At 41.6% G+C, this 18,050-nt stretch overlaps 1 long non-coding RNA gene across 1 annotated transcript in view; it reads right to left on the bottom strand.

The window, feature by feature from the left end:
• The window catches only part of LOC138513075 (uncharacterized), a 208,928-nt gene that overhangs the window by 100,363 nt on the left and 90,515 nt on the right, over nucleotides 1-18,050 (bottom strand). Inside the window, exon 2 of the long non-coding RNA XR_011281689.1 lies at nucleotides 4,095-4,229. This is a non-coding gene — a long non-coding RNA (uncharacterized lncRNA). The remainder of the gene's footprint in view (nucleotides 1-4,094; nucleotides 4,230-18,050) is intronic.

The following is an 18,050-nucleotide window of genomic DNA, read 5'->3' as shown; positions in this document are numbered from 1 at the left end:
TTCAGAAGTCTTATGGAGAAAATCAACTGCCACAAAACCTTCTGAATCTCCTTCCTGAAAACCAAAAATGTCTTCTGTGGCCGGTAGATGGGATGGAGACAGATGTGATTTGTGAAAGTTCATGATGAGTTCCAGGCAAGTGTACCTTCATCTGGGCATGACCACACACAACCTAAATGGATACGCTCACAATGATGCCATTCAAGTAAATGATTAATCTGACCCCATGGTCCTCAGAAACTCTACTACCGGTTTGATTCATTTGGCCAAGCACCAAGGGTCAGAAGAAAGACAAAGGGAAGCCTGGAAAACTAAAAACATGTCATTTTCCACACACATATCAAGAATCACATATGAGACCTATAAATTAGGACCATGAGATATGCATTCTTGAGGTGCAGCTTGACACGCTCCTGACCTCAATACATCTTTCTATGTAGCAATCGGCTCATCTTGAAGTGACAATAATCAACAAAGAAATTCAACTCCCTAAGGTTAATGACAGGTGAAACCCTATCTGCTTCTTTTCTGCTGATGAAGTCCCTCCCCACGCCCCACAACCCCTTGGTGTGGTTCAGGCCTCTCCACTGTATCCTTCACCAGGAACTCCGATACTTCCTGTGAGATCAACTAGTGATTATTCCTGGAAAAATTCAACACTCTTGGGGGGGCTGATGAGGAGGGGTCAAGAACTCCAACCTGAAGCTTTATCTGCTTTGAAGAACCAAGGGGTCTTGAGAAACATTTGTGTGTAAAGAGCCATAATTTCCCCCCCACTTGCTCCTCCAGAGGGTGTGTGGATAACCTAGCATGGTTGACGGATGCTCTGTCTTGCCACCTCTGAATCCATATGACCTGGCTAATTGCGCTCTCTGATGAAAGGAGAAAGGTATGGTTCTTTGTGGGGAGGACTGAGCTTCAACTTTCCACTGTGAAAAGAGACCTAAGGAACAGAAGCCATACCTGGTGGAACAGCACCGATGGGGACCTATGGGGAACATATCTTCTTTCAAGAAGACTGAGAAATATCCAAGGGAGTGAAAGTATGAAAAAACATCACAAGCTCTTTGAAAAACTGATTTCCAAACAATAAGGTTCCAGTGTGTTCCACATGCATGGCTCCTGTGAAGCCCCTCATTTTTTAAATGATCTTAAGCAAGATGTCTTTCCTCCCCTTTTGTTAAATTGTTGTGTTAGCATTCCTTAAAAACATAGTTCCCATTGGGCAAATTGCTAATCTCTATAGGATTTAGAGTAACCCCTTTAGTTTTGGCTTCCTCTGCTAAATCTGATATTTTCACTAAGAAACCCAAAATAGAAGTTTGCCATGCCTTATCTACTCTTTTGACACATCCCTCCTGTATTTTCAGGAAAACGCGATTCTTTTGGAATCAATCAAGCATGTAGGTGCAGCGCCACAGGGGAGGGAATGGACGGTTGGGGTACTCCAATCTCATTCTGCTTCTGGCTGCCAAAGTCATTTTTCTACAAGTAAATGTCCCAGCATAATCCTCCATGAACTGATGGGCGCCATGTTTGAGAACTAGGGTTAGTAATCAAATCAGGTGGAAATATATGCTTACCCAAAACATCCTATATGCCTGAAGGACCATTTCCTGGTTCATCTCGATCCAAGCACAACATCATCAAAGGCACCCTGTCTCTGGCTTGGTCCAAGTCAAAACCGAGAGTGGAATCTAACCCTGGTCCACCCGGTGATGTGTCCAGATCCACAAGAAGCCTGGCTCCCTCACCCTTTTATGGGCCTCTATTAGGTCTGAAGTTCGCAGGAGTGCCTTTAGAATCTCCACCATAGGTGGTCCAAGTGCTGTCCCAGCTCCATGGTTCCAGGGCTGTGAAAAATCACTGTAGGAGGTAAGCTCTTTATGACATTTTCACGTCATAGGGACTTTCCAGGAAGACCTAGAATCCCCCTCGCCATCGATGGCATCTGTAGATTGACTAACTTGATAAGTTTCACTGACATTCCATATGGGCAAATCCTGAAAAATCATGGATTGAACATATTGAGAAAAGTCAAGTCACAAAAGTGAATACGTTCTCTTTCTCTCTCCACTCAATGGTAACATTACAGCAGAGGTAGAATCATGAGATGATTGCTATTTTTTTGTGATGACCAAGCTTTGAAAATAAAAAGGATACCAGAATTTCTTTACCTTACGTCACTGGAAACATTGGGCTTCATTACAAGTTTGCTGGTCCGGAAATAAGGGTGCCGGTAAGCTCACCGACACCCTTATTTCCAGACAGGCAAACTACAGGTTTGCCTGCCAGAGCCGCTGTGCCCTCCAGGTCTGACCCTGTTGGGCACAGCAGTCACAGCAGGCAAAGCTGTCACAGAAGCATCAGCACCATTGACAGCAGTCCCAGCGCTTCCGTGTCCCCACTCTCATAGAGTCCTAAGGGAACCTATGGGAATGGGGATTCACAAAATTACAGGCGCCTTAATTCCTGACCGCCGAACTTGGAATAGCACGCCTGACTTTCTGGCTGCCCGGACCCGTAATGATGTCTATTGTTTCTCCGAGCTTGTTTGGCCAATCATCAAATGGAAATGTGACCCCTGTATGTTTTCTAATACCAAGATCTCTTATCTGAAACTGTTGAGGGAAAACGTAGATCTGCTTCATCCTGAAAACGCTGTGCTTGGACATTGTATTACTTTGCTTTGACATTCAGAAGCATTGTCCAGTTGGAGGTGGAACTCTGTATTCTTGGCATACATCTGCTATTGTGATTTGTGTCCATATATTGCATGAACATTAGGCCACATAGACATTTTGAATAGTACTGATAATAAAGAAGGTTTTTGGATTGTCAGGAAATTAAAGAGTCAATCCTGACCTGATGACTATGGTTTTACTGGAAAGAACACATCCATTTATGGGCTATTCATTATAATTCAAGATCATTTTTTAAAAGTATTCTGTGATCCACTGTGTTGTCGGTTAATGACTGGTCATGAGGTGTTAGGTATGTCAGGTGGTTAGTGAGGAGATGCTGTTAAGCGGTTAATGAATATTGGTGTGACTGAGTAACCCTGAGAGACTCTGCATACTACCATTAACCTGTATGATACATGTTCTCTCGACTGAACTTGTACTGTACTGATGGCAAGCACCAACTCAATCCGTCTTAGTGATGACATATCTAAGAGACCATCGTACATTTCTAATATTTGTGGGATAATGGTGTACTCCATCATGCCATACACTGCTAATGATCCAGAAGGTTCATAACTGACATTTAAGATACGCTTCAGCGATAAGCACGTGGCAATACTGGTCATTAGGTGCCTGAAAAGCTTGACGCGAGTCTTGAATGAAATTAGTGTTTGGCAAGTGTTTCTTCTCCTAAGGGTTTTAAGGCTTGATTCATAGTCATTTGTAGATCATGTGTCTCAAGATGCAGAATGACTTGTCATGAGGTCTCCTCTCCATCTGTTTTCCATCTTCACTTGAGTTTGTATTAATACCCATGACCCCTCTTGTATAAAGTAACAGATGAATACTAAGTTAAGTGCTGATCCCGGATGTCGTTTCATTAATCTAACTTATTTAGGCCTGGCTGGGTGTGATGATGAGTTTTTTTTATATATGTCAATTATTTTTCTTCAACTTATTCTGCCATATTCATGAGCACCATTTGCAATATTTAATGTTTTTCCAGCTTTCCATGATAACAAATTGGCTCTTTGAAGGCTTTTAATAAATATAACAGTTCACTGTGCCACGCGTATTATAGTTTCCAAATGCAGACTGAATATTATTGAAAATGTACTCAAAGCTGTTTATGAAAAGAATACTTTTCATTAAGAAAAATCTATTTTTGTGATTAGTTGCTATTTGGTTTGTAATGCTAAACCCGTGGACATTTTACACGCAGCACTAATGACTTCTGAGAACACAACCTGCTGTACGTTTAATTTTTAACCTGCCGTTGATGTTGCACAAATGCGAATCTAACACCCTCAATTTTTTTCGAGATACTTAATACATCAAGCAATCCTTTTGATAAATGAAATGGCTATTAATAATTGATTATAATTAGGAACGTGAAAGCATGAAAATTACCTGGAACAAACGGTGCTTTATTCTTGGTATTTGCTGAATGCTGGCAACCACGTTGTCCACAATATTGTCAACGCATCTGACAATTTCTTAGAAGAGAGGTCTGCATTTACCATCACAGTCTTGTAAATAGGGTCTCTGGAAATAGAAAGTAAAATAGAAGCGTGCTCTGTTAAAAGAGACACCATGTATGATAATTTGTATGCTACATCTGTTTTTTAAAAACGTTTATTTTACTCACATTTTTCGGCAATATTAACACATACAAGTTCGAACAGTTGATTTAAAAACAAACCAAGGTATTTCATTCCTGTTTGGTCTTCATTTCCTGGTATGTTTGTTATTATGTATGTATTTAATTTCCAAAAGGGCAAAAGAAATACAATACACTGAAATATGAGCTACAACAAAAAAGCAGTCCGCAGGCATACAAATTGCAATTCCAGAAGGATACAAAAACACCTGTAAAATTATCAATACTGCTAAAGACAGCCACACAGAATTGAAAAAACGTAAAGGTAGGAATAACCATAAGGTCAGGGGAATTAATTTGATTCATCCAATAGAAAAAGAAAATCTGCGCCAGAACCTTACAACAAGTCACAGATCATCTCTATCCTCAAATTGTAAATGAAATCTGAACAGAATACAATGCAATGCAAAATTATTATGTATTAGCAAAAAGTACCCGTACTAAGCAGGGGTTCTGTAGGCGGACATGATAACACTTTCAACAATTTTTGAAAATCAATGATCCTGTAGGTCGCTGTTCTTTGCACTCTGAAGTAAACTGCACTGAGAATGGGTGCGTGTGGCTGGCTGGCACACTATCGAACAGACGTGGATGGGAGGCAAGAGGTGGCATGCTGCAGCATACTGGGACCTTATGGGTGCTCTTCCCATCTGTCGCCTCACCCTGGGGCGGTGCAGAACGTTTTGGTGCATCTCATTGCAAATATCTCAGAAATGTGCATTCTAGGGCCTTGAAACATGGCTTTCAATGGAGCTTTGAGTTTTGTTCCTTGCGTCGAGATGCTTAAAAGGAGCTTTGACTGGTCCTTCTGTGATCACATTGATGTTTCGCTGATTTCAATCAAGCGTCTGATGTGTTAAGGGGTTGCAATCTGGGGAAAGGGTTGGGGTGTGCAAATGTCATGTAGCCAGTAATGTCCAGAGGGTCAGATTGGTGGAACAGTGTGGAATTGTATAAGGAAATAATTGGCAGATTTTCTGCTTTATATCATAAGGCTGCAGTCAGTGTCCTCTAGTTAAGGTAGGTCGGAGTTACATAGGAAATTGAAAAAAATGAATCGCTATTAACGTTTGACTCATGCAACTGATTTGTATGAAATTGTGCAGCCAATTTTGTACACCCCCCCCCCCCGAGACTGGAATGTTTGGGAAAGATTCTTTAAGAAATTAAAAAGATATTAAATAAAAGCACTTTTGGGATAGTCCCCATTCATTTTTCCATAGACAAAAAAGGTACATTTTTGCTACACCTCAGAGAAAAAACCACCAGATGGAATTTGACCAGGTTTAAAACATCTTGGGCATGAAGTTTTGACCCGCAACCCTTTTGTGGTTTGGGGTTTATTCTGTCCAGTACTTTTTTAAGTATTTGACGGAGAAGGGAGTACCCCCTTCTCCAAAATAAATAGCTATATCTACACGAGTGCATTGAGAATATGGCTGTTCATAAATGAAAGAGCCACCATCTTTGCCTGCAGTTATACCCCAGGGTATCGGAATTGTATGCAAGAAAAAGCAATTGCAGGTCAACAAACATGCAAATGACATCAGGCTAGAGGTGGGGGAGGCAAGAGGACACCAAGTGAAATTTGTGAGTTGGAGGGGGCTAGGGACCAAGTTTGCAACATGAGGCTTAATGATTTTTCATAAACCCTTGGGTATAATATGTGGTATAACCACAGCTAACAACATTTCAACTAAAACTACATCACAGAAACAACAAGCGTTGTGGGGAGAATGGGTGAGGGGAGGAGGCCATCATGGGTGTGGGGGGAGTGGGCACACATGAGGGGGCACTTAATGAGGGTCTGGGTGCACAGGGAATTATTTTTCTTCACCGTTTTGACATATCTCCTATAATGCCATTTTGCTTGGCATTGTGAATTCCTTCTCTTATAATATATATGTGCTCCTGGCTTTGCAACGAGAAGGTACTGTGTTCAGCCGATCCTGAGTTTCTCAATGCACTGAATTTCAAGGTTTTTTGCGTTAAGTTTATTCACCTTAACTGCACTTCAACTAATGTTTTCCTTGAATAGATAGATAGATAGATAGATAGATAGATAGATAGATAGATAGATAGATAGATAGATAGATAGATAGATAGATAGATGATAGCAATACAATAGTAACATTATAAAAAATGTGACAACTCCAAAAGAAGTCAATGAAGATTCTTGACCTGCGGCATGAAAACCAGTATAACCACAGAAACAACATCCCCTGGAACAACGTACCATACAACACTAGACTGTGCCAGCATTCAGAACCTACATATATTATAGGGTTTGATGGATAACGGGCAGATGAAAATGATCCCCACCGGGTTAAACGAGGGCTTCCGGTCAGTACTAGATCCACAGTGAACACAACGATTATTTTAGAATGCAATTAAAAACGCAGTTATACAGTTTGTGTGCAGCAGTGTAATTTGCTTTGCTCTTGTCTACGTTGTATTAAAAGTAAAATTGAAATATAACAATTTGGCTGCACACGTTATACATTTAAAATACATATAAAACATGTTTGAGGCACCATCATCGTCAAATACTGATAAGCTGTAAACCGATTCGTCCATCAATTTTGCAGCATAATGTTGAAGAGATACCAGGGAAAATGTAAATAGTAGGGCCTCTTCAAGGGATGGATTTCTCGGCAGAGGTTTATTGCTAGCCTTTCTATTTTCTTTCTACACAGGTAAATATGTCATTCTTTCATGCACACCCACAAGAGAGGTTTTGAAACATTGTATTGGAATAAATGGGAGTAATATGCAAAGGTGCAACACAAGCTGCAATGCATGAGATTTCATAGCCTCAAAAAATCTTTATCAAATGACTCGGAGAGAAATGAGCGCACTGTGTTTTGAGATGCAGTTAATGCAGCACTTCATGTTCTCCAAAGACAATTGCCCTCATTAGGACTCCGGCGGAAAACCATGGTGCTATTAGCACCATGGTCGATACCGGAGTCCGCCATGGCGGAATGGGGAATTACCACCCCATTCCAAGGTTGGCGGGGCGGTAATCCCCCATGCGACCATGGCCCTTCCCCATTCCCATTTTTGCCCCATAGGCCATAGTGGGAATGGGGAAGGCAGTAAGTACGGTACTGCAAATTGCGGTACCGTACTTAGCTCGAGTCCCTTTGCGGGGCCCTACTTTAACGGCTGGTCCAGACCAGCCGTTAAGGTCGGGTCCCGCAAAGGGACCTCGTAGTAAGGCGTTAAGGGTTTAACGGCGCTGATACCTTTTACGGTGCCATTAACCCCTTAACGCCTGGGTCCTAATGAGGCCCATTGTCATCAGTCATACTCTGGGGACCCGCATTCTAAAGTGAGAGCACAGATTTTAGGGTCGGGTAATTGAAAGCCATATTCTCTTTTCAGGTTCTGCCCACATATTAAAAGGGCCTGGGAAGCCATCCTTTTCTTTTTCAATCAAAAGTAAGGTAAGAGCGCCGACCACAACAACGTCTCACTGCACTCAATGCAATATACAGGCCCAGTGCCTCCCATTCATATATAGACGTATTTAAATATGTTTTCCAGTATCTTTACGGTTATGGCATTCTGACTCCTGTTGCTTCAATGACCCCATTCCCTGATGAAAACGTCACACTTGTTGAACGGGCCCAAAATGGAAGGGTAAACACTAGTAAACTCATCTGGTACTTAACACTGCACTTGCCAGGCTGTCAGAATAAAGTTAGCCGCCGAGAAGCAATGCAGGTAATGGGGTTTGGAAGCATGTCTTCAAATAATTTGCCAGTCTCTTTGAAACCAACAGCAGACGTGAACGGTATCTCCACTGAGCAGTTTTGCTCTAAATACATCACTTACATTTCTGTTGCATGTAGTGAATATTATGTTGATTACCGACGCATAAAGTTATGGAAAATATAAAGCGAATTGTAAAGTTTATATTTTCCTTCATATTTGCTAAAAGTTCGGGGATGCATCCTAGCCAATTTGGAGCACCAAATGCAAGAAGTAATGGATATTAGTAGGAAACCTTTTTAGTTTGTAATAATGAGCATGCCTCTCCTTTCCATTATGATCACAACATTCATTTCGGACTTCATATAAAACAGATGAATTAATGTATTTCTGTATTAATTCGTTCGTGTCCCTGCAGTTCGCGCATGCCCCAAGGCGTCCTCAGTAAATGGAGCTCCCTCTGCGTGCCATAAAACTGCAATCAATCTCTATTATAGTATTGAAAATGGTATTTGTCACTTTACGGAGAGAAAATAATCGATATATCTTCCCGGCCAGAAGAGGCGTTTAATGTGCAGATTGATGTCGTTTCGAGAAATGCACATTGCCAGCAGTTTAGGAGAGCCTAATAGAAATCTGAAAGGTTCACTGCAGGCTTCCAGATTAAGTATACAGAATGGGATGCGTGCAGCCAATTAGTATTTGTAGACTGGTATGTACCATGTATTTGGCAACCTCGATTAATTTTCTTTGACACATATGATATCAAACAAATGTCCACGTATCGTATCAGTTTTAGAAAAGACACCTTTCGCTGAATTACAAAATGCTAGACCCCCGTTGCCACCCAGGAAGAATGTCTTTAAAGAAAACAGCTGAACACATTTCCCACAAAAATGCCTGCCTACCTGCGATTTTGTGCAATACTCATGCAACTTTGGAGAGGCTACAGTGCAATAGCTCACCTTTTCCAATGTACAGGCTAAGGACCTGTGCTCACGTCTGTCTGCATGACATACATAGTGCACCATGTCCTTCATGACATCACTCCAGGATTACATGTCCCTGTAGGTGAGCTGATACATGGTGGACCTGCTGTCTGCATGACATACACAGTGCCCCATGTCCTTCATGACATCACTCCAGGATTACATTTCCCTGTAGGTGAGCTGATACATGGTGGACCTGCTGTCTGCATGACATACATAGTGCACCATGTCCTTCATGACATCACTCCAGGATTACATGTCGCTGTAGGTGAGTTGATACATGGTGGACCTGCTGTCTGCATGACATACATAGTGCACCATGTCCTTCATGACATCACTCCAGGATTACATGTCCCTGTAGGTGAGCTGATACACCTAGTGCACCATGTCCTTCATGACATCACTCCAGGATTACATGTCCCTGTAGGTGAGCTGATACATGGTGGACCTGCTGTCTGCATGACATACATAGTGCACCATGTCCTTCATGACATCACTCCAGGATTACATGTCCCTGTAGGTGAGCTGATACACCTGCTGTCTGCATGAGATACATAGTGCACCATGTCCTTCATGACATCACTCCAGGATTACATGTCCCTGTAGGTGAGCTGATACATGGTGGACCTGCTGTCTGCATGACATACATAGTGCACCACGTCCTTCATGACATCACTCCAGGATTACATGTCCCTGTAGGTGAGCTGATACATGGCGGACCTGCTGTCTGCATGACGTACATAGTGCACCACGTCCTTCATGACATCACTCCAGGATTACATGTCCCTGTAGGTGAGCTGATACATGGCGGACCTGCTGTCTGCATGACGTACATAGTGCACCACGTCCTTCATGACATCACTCCAGGATTACATGTCCCTGTAGTCGAGCTGATACATGGTGGACCTGCTGTCTGCATGACGTACATAGTGCACCATGTCCTTCATGACATCACTCCAGGATTACATGTCCCTGTAGGTGAGCTGATACATGGTGGACCTGCTGTCTGCATGATGTACATAGTGCACCATGTCCTTCATGACATCACTCCAGGATTACATGTCCCTGTAGGTGAGCTGATACATGGTGGACCTGCTGTCTGCATGACATACATAGTGCACCATGTCCTTCATGAATCACTCCAGGATTACATGTCCCTGTAGTTGAGCTGATACACCTGCTGTCTGCATGACATACATAGTGCACCATGTCCTTCATGACATCACTCCAGGATTACATGTCCCTGCTAGGTGAGCTGATACATGGTGGATCTGCTGTCTGCATGACATACATAGTGCACCATGTCCTTCATGACATCACTCCAGGATTACATGTCCCTGTAGGTGAGCTGATACATGGTGGACCTGCTGTCTGCATGACATACATAGTGCACCATGTCCTTCATGACATCACTCCAGGATTACATGTCCCTGTAGTTGAGCTGATACACCTGCTGTCTGCATGACATACATAGTGCACCATGTCCTTCATGACATCACTCCAGGATTACATGTCCCTGCTAGGTGAGCTGATACATGGTGGATCTGCTGTCTGCATACTCTGCTCTGCTCTTGGCACACACTTCGGAGACTCGCATGTGTGCCTCAATAAAACCCATATGGCGTGCATCACTTCTGGTTTCCTATACTCTCTAGATATGCACTCAAGGCACCCTTTTGCATATATACTATCATCCTGTGTCCATGTGCCCCATACACAATCAGTACTGGTGCCCGTGTCATACCAAATTCCACACACGTGCTCTTCATGACTCAGTGCAATAATAATATCATGTTTTATAAAGAACCCCATGCAAATGTATTCCCAATGCTATGCACTATTTTATTATTTGCCTTATTTAATGACACTCAATTTGCCAACATTGGAAAGTTGAAAGAGTGAGCTATGAATGCCAGGGTTCCAACCTGTGACTGCAGGGCACACTCAGATTTCTGGATTGAGTGCCTAACACTGAGTTTCCGCAGACTCTGGCTTTACTCATATTACCTTGGGTAGACTCATTACCCTGCTGACCGGTCTGCAAAATGCTGACAAGTGTTTTCAAAAGTAATACCTTGGTGGTCAAGTCTATTCGCAGAGCCTGTTTGAATGAATGTGCCCCCACAAATCTGTTTCATTGTCTCTTTCGTATAATCCAGTTCATGGCTACACCTATATTTAAAAATCCTTGCATGGTGCCTTTCTAAAGCATACACGAGAAATAGATCATGGTGTCAACAGAAAGGTGCTGTGACATCGACACCTTCCTCGAAACCTATAATGCTCTTTAAATTTAAACGGTTACCAAACAGTCTGAAACTGTTAACTCTTGAAGGTGGTGCTATACAAAACACCAATTATTATTATTATTATTATTACCACTGACCTCATCTGTTCCTGTGTCTCGATTTAAATGACACCCTGGTCCACATCTGGATAGATGCCAATTTAGATGCCACTGCTGCTCAGTTCGTGGCCTGCATGAGCGCACAATGGATGAACGTGACCTGGTCCAAGCTGGCTGCTGGTGGGAAGACAACTAGACTTATGGTCCACCCAGCCTGGCCTAATGCTATGGATGACTGCCAGGAATACGCAAAAGTGATGAATACCCTTGAGTTTCTACCAGATTCAATCTTGTCGAGGAAATCACAGATGAACGCGATCACCTATTTATTTTTTTACTATAGGCAAGATCTGTCTGCTCCTTTCAATTGAGACAGTGAGTGAGATCAATGGCAATGCCCGTTGTCTCATTCCCCCTTGATTATGGATATGCTGTTGTCCTAGTATCATGTTTATTGAATTCTCTGTCATTGGTTTCATGATTGTGTTTGGGCTTTGAAATTAAGGAAGAGACACAAGACAGTGTTCTTCTCCCTCCCAGACTAGAATGATCTTCTGGGTCGTCTTTGTTAGATCTCTTGGTGTTGGTTTTGTACATATGAAAGCCATGTGATCTATCGGCGGATTTGCACTTTATGAGCTAACAATTATTATAATAATAATAACAGTTGGTGCTGATAGCACCTTTACTGCTGGTCCATCATGCAGTCTCAAAAGCAAAAGGGGAGGAAGAAGGGAAGCTAACCGCAGGGGGCACACATACCGCAACTCCCACAAATCACGGTTGCAGAAGAGAACAATTTCTAGTGTCAGGAGGTAAAAGGGGATCAGCAGTCAGCGATGGGGCAGACACTGTCATTCTAGAGGAGGCAAGAAGTGAGGAAATGGGTGCGGCTGGAGCACCTATTAAGGGATGGCTGTATCATCAGAAATGGGAATAGACTGGAAACTCTACTATTAGGAATGCTGGAAGGTAGAGAATGATAGAGGCAGATGGCACTCGCGGAAGAATGTGCAGGGGTGAGAGGAGCATGAAGACTGGGCAAAGGTCTTATTTTTGCAGAGTCCTGAAGCTGGCTGAGTGGCGGGAAGACTGCTCCCAGAGGAGTCATTTTTCTACTCAATAACCATCAGGCATGAGGGCAGAAAGAGTGAAGACATTCCAGGTGCCAACACTTTGGGAAAAAGAGGGCATGAAGAAAACTCCTGGGACATAATATTTTGAATTTCTATATAAAACAACGTTTCCCTTCAAGGTTTCCCTTACATTGAGTCGGAGCATTCTCTGCCATGACACCCAAGGGGTCAAAGATCCATGCAAGATATCTAAATGTGGACAAGCCTTTCATTGCAGAAGCCAATCCCTCCAGTGGTGTAATATTAGTCCTTTCTTAGAAGAGCAGATATAATAATGAAGCGTATCTTCCCTGTTTCAATGTAACTTAGCAAAATAGGAGTTTACCGTCTACAATGAGGAGCTCCAGTCCACGTGAGTGCGTTAAGTAGAGGGGGCTTGTGTTCCTATTTCCATTTGGATGAATGGATTCCTAAACTACAACAATGCATGGAAGAAGCGCATGCTATGTCCCTGATTCCCACATGCATTCACTTATTGACTGTTCAAAAGTCGAATATAACATCATTTACAGTTTGTTAGGCAGGTTCTTATTTGATGGGTTTTTTTTTTATGACCTTTAACTAGAAGCTGTTTACATTATAGCAGGACAGCCTAAGGCAATCCAACTTTACAATAACTGATAATAGAAGAAACACGAAATAATAAATTGTTACAGCAGCATCAATAGTGGGTAAAGAAATGTATGGACCAGCAACAAGTTCAGATATAATTTGTTGTATGTAAAGAAAATGGTCTTATAACTTACTGCGGTTTGGATAGGATTCCATACACCTATTTCATCTTAGCCAGATAAGCTCTAACAGGCCCCAAATAATCTTGATTTGGCCGCGGCCGGTGAATCGGTTCAAATGGCCTGCTCTTGTTCAGTACACAATAAGAGCTTCACTAGCCATTGATTCACAGTTTGGGGGCAGTGGTCGTCTATGCATCTCCAGCTTTTAGTAACTTAGCCTAGCCATCAAGCACGCTACACTTACAGAACCTCTATGCTTCTTCTTAATGTGGCCTATTGCACCTAATATACACAGTTCATGAGACTTAGGGGTTGTTTCATCTACTCTTTTCCAAAATTATGTCCCGAATCTTTGCCCAGAAGGACTGTACAGGAGGGCATGTCCATGACATATTTTTCAAAAATGAGGCGCTTCATGTCCACATCCATTACAGGTCCCAGAATGCTCATTATTGAATTTCGCAAGTGTAATGGGAGTATAATAATACTGATGCAGATATTTCAATTGCAGAAATGTATATGCATTTGAAATTGACATGTTTTTACAGTCAGAAATCGTAGGGCCATTGTGAACCTGTCAGATGGTTGTCCAATCGTTCTAGCATTTCCCCCTAGTTGCCAAATGTGGTGGTTTCAACTTGGCTATGAGAGAGTGAAGGGAGGATAATGGTCACTGTATGATACAGGTGATTATGGGGCTATCCGGTCAGTTGCTTTCATATCTCAACTCATGCATACACTAGCAAGAAGGATTCCCCTCGGAGGGATAGGACTAATAAGAAAGAGTAGACCATAATCTGGTCATTGAAGAATGGAAATGGGATATTTAGGTTGAAAGACATGTTTATGTGCAGCTAACACAACAGGTTATCATGACACCATTCCTTAGTAGCAGCTACGGAAATAATGGTTTCATAAAAGAAAAATTACAAAAAAATTGGACAATAATAACAACAAGTGTAATATGTTCTGGACGCTGTGGGAACCCACCCTGAAGCTATATAAATATTTGCAATTATTGCTCTCTTAGAAAACAGTTGAAACACTCAGTAGCAGCTTGGCACATGCTGTATATGTTCCAAGTGTTTGGGGTACCCACATTTGATTGCTGTTACCTCTATCTACGCTTTCTTAAAATAACCAACACCTGTTAGGGCCTCATTGTATGAGTAATAGTGAATTGATGGATCTTGCTTAGTTAAACTACCTAGATAGTGTGCCAAAGATCTTGCAGATGTTAAGGAGGACCTAGTTAGCTCTTGGTATCTAGGAGATAAAATAATCAAATGACCATTGACAGTCTAATGTTTAAAATATTTAGAGAAAACTGGGTGACAATATCAAGTTATCAATCAGAACAGCCAAACAAAAATAAAAAAATCAATAAATCCTAAATCACAAATTATATCATCGAATTATACAATGTGGGTATAAGAAATAAGTAGCAATTCATAATACATCCCTTGTTGGCCATTGTCCATTTGTGTAAAAGGTCCTGAACTTCCCAGCATCAATAAACACAACTTTGATGACTATGAATTACCTTTGAGTATATAACCTTTCCATACATGCTGCAGTTGCTTGGATAAAGACGGATTCACATCCAACCACGTTGGTGCAATGTCTACACTTGTTATAAGCATAGTCATATAATGTATCAATGTCATTTTGCCTGCAACTCCTCAGATAGTCTAAAAGAATAATTGTGGCTGTCAGAATGATCTACGTCTCCCTAATGTTACCCAGCTTTTGAAAAACAGTGATCCAACATTTCAAGCGTTTACAACACAAACTGAGAATATGGTTTGCATTAAGATGAGATGAATAAGGCACGTTTGATTCATGTTAAAGTCCCACCTTACATAAAGGTGTATAGGACATGAGCTAAACAGTATTTTATAATGTTTTACCTGATAATGAGGACATGTATGGCAGATATTTCTTCTGTGATGTCATGGTCCCTTCACTGACATATAACACAAATTAATGAAATGTACTGTCGATGTGATAATTGAAACATTCACTGGTGTTTTTGTAATTTAGTTCAAGCCACTAGGTTATAGAAATATTCTAAGAACCCCTCCCCACCCCCACCTAGTAGATTGAGATTATTTAACACGTGGCGTGACTGCAAAACATCAGAGGTTTGAGAGGAGAAGTGAAATTGAACCAAGGTTTGAAGCAAAATAAAAGACTCTTCTTCTGCAGACCTATTGCAAAATGTGAGATCAAACAAGGTGAATACATATGCAATTCTTCCTGAAAAGAACTATCCTGTTTCTTTTTCATGACTAAACCAAACCGTAATCCTTCATTTTAATTAATGTGGTACTGGAGACTGTTCAATACATATATTCACTGAAAAAACTTAGTTGAGGGGCAGTTAAGGTGTGCATATTTAACGCAATAAAACTCTATAAATTCAGTGGATGTGTTTAGTCATGTCCAGCTTAACTCGGCCCTCTCCCGTTGATGTCCCATATTGCTATGTCCTCCATAATGCTATTTTGTATGTCATTGTGAATCCCTTCTCCTATAATATGTATGTACTCATGGACTTTGCAGCAGGAATGCGCTGTGTTGAGCTGGTCATGACTTCCCACATCCGCTGAATTTTAAGGGTTTTGTTGTGTTTTATCTGCTCAATTTAACTGTACCTTAACTAAAGTTTTTTCAGTGAATTTCAAGGTTTTTGTTATACCATCATTTATTTACAGGCCGTACCACTGCATATGTTCCCCAAAATGTTTCTTTTTGACCCACTAGGTGGCCAAGGACTTCCGCTGTAGCCACTTTACGTGTCTTTCAGGCCCACTAGCCAGGGTCTTTGCCTCTGGCCAGTGAGCACAATCTTTTGCCGTGTCCACTGTATATTTTAAAACACTACTGGGTCACTAGCCATGGCCTTTGGCCATGGCCAGTGGCTACTGCCTTTGGCCGTGTCGACTGTACATGTTCCACTAATATGTTTCTTTTGGATCCACTAGGTGGAGCCCGTTACCACTATACATGTCTTTTGTGCCCATTAACCATGGCCAAAACCTTACTTTGGCCATGTCCACTGTACATATACCCCCAATATGCGTGTCTTTTGGGCCCACTCCTCGCCAGGGCCATTGGCCATGGCCAGTGAGCACAGCCTTCACTCGTGCCTTCTGTATATTTTATAACACTACCGCGCCGCTATCCATAGCATTTGGCAGTGTCCACTGTACATAAACACTCAATATGTTTGGCCATTAAGCACATTCTTCGGTGGTGTCCACTGTATATTTGAAAACACTACCGGGCCACTAGCCATTGCCTTCAGCTGTGGCCACTATACATGGTCCCCCAATATGTTTCTTTTGGACCCACCAGAGCCTTCGCCTGTGTACACTTCCCATATTGCACCTTAAAGTAACCAAGCAGCCATATCCTTCAGCCACACCCATTAACCAAACCTCACTGTAGCTATACAATTCCACCTTGTATTAATCTAATTTTATTAACTCCTTTTATTACAAACGTTTTTCCCCATAAACACGGTTATATTAGCAATGTACAACAAATCACTGCGGTTATCCACAGGCGACCGCAAATAACCGTGATTATCCTTAAAATGAAAAAGTTATTAAGAAAACAAAAAAGCCTGCTCCCATTCATTTCCCATAGAGAAAAAAGAAACATTTCTGCACAGCGCACAGCAAAAAACACTGGATTTATTTGGACACGATACAAAACAACTTGGACACGAAGTCTTGACTCTATTTATGGCAGGGGTGTGGAGCATCAAGTAATTGTTAAATTATTTGACAGCAAAGGGGCTGGCCCTTCTACCAAATTTATCGCTATATACGTATATCACAGTGCATCAGCAAGGCCTTTCAAAAATTTAAAAGCATCAATTTTTTCTTTGCTTGATGCAAGAGATAACCACGGTTATAACCTGGGTTTGCCAAAAATGAAAAGTGCAGAAAAAAAACATTTGGAAGAGGAAAAAGGACTAGAGGTGGGAGGGAGAAAGAGGATTCCATGTGAAATTGGGTAGTTTGGAGGGTTTAGGGGACAGAGCTATAGTTCAAGCATGCAGACCAGCAACGTCCTACAACTTAACCCCAGTAAAAGTGAGGATTTACTGCTCAGAGCAAAATCGTTCCTAATCAACTTTCTCCGTACCCCTAACCCTTCACAACTCTTTGCATCAAAGGTAAGAAATTTGGAGATAGTTTGGAACCTATATTTTTCTGTTCAGATTAATATAGTCTCTAGAGGAGACTTCATTCGCCCCTTGTTATTGAAATGAGCCTACACTTAATTCCCAAAGAACACTGGCAGTTGGTCACCGGGACCTTGATCAACTCATATTATTATTATTATTATTATTAATAATACTAATACTAATAATAATAATAATAATAATAATAATAATATAATATTGACTTTGGCAATACTCTATATTCTGGTTTACCAAACTGCCAACTATGTACGCTCCAAAAAATTGGGCTGGTTCGTGGACTCGTCACAGTAGCCGGCTCAGCTTTGTTTTTTGTAAATAAGCATATTGCATCAGCTGATTCGATTCACTGTTACCTCGTGCGCGGAAGGCACGGTGGGCACAGAAGACGGGCAAAAAAAACGGTAGGCTTTTCTTCGACCTGACAAACAAGTGATGAACCCATCAACTTGGTGGCAGGTCAGACAGTGATCCTCTTGCTAACTAAAATAGAGGATGAAGATATATTCTACACCGTGAATAGAGTCCAAAAATGTCAAGACTTGTCAGCGTGTACGGGAGAATATA

Source organism: Ambystoma mexicanum, chromosome 12, assembly GCF_040938575.1.
Source record: "Ambystoma mexicanum isolate Mex_15411 chromosome 12, UKY_AmexF1_1, whole genome shotgun sequence".
NCBI lineage: Eukaryota > Metazoa > Chordata > Amphibia > Caudata > Ambystomatidae > Ambystoma > Ambystoma mexicanum.
Note: the sequence above shows the minus strand (reverse complement) of the source record. Positions and strands in the feature narration are given on the sequence as shown.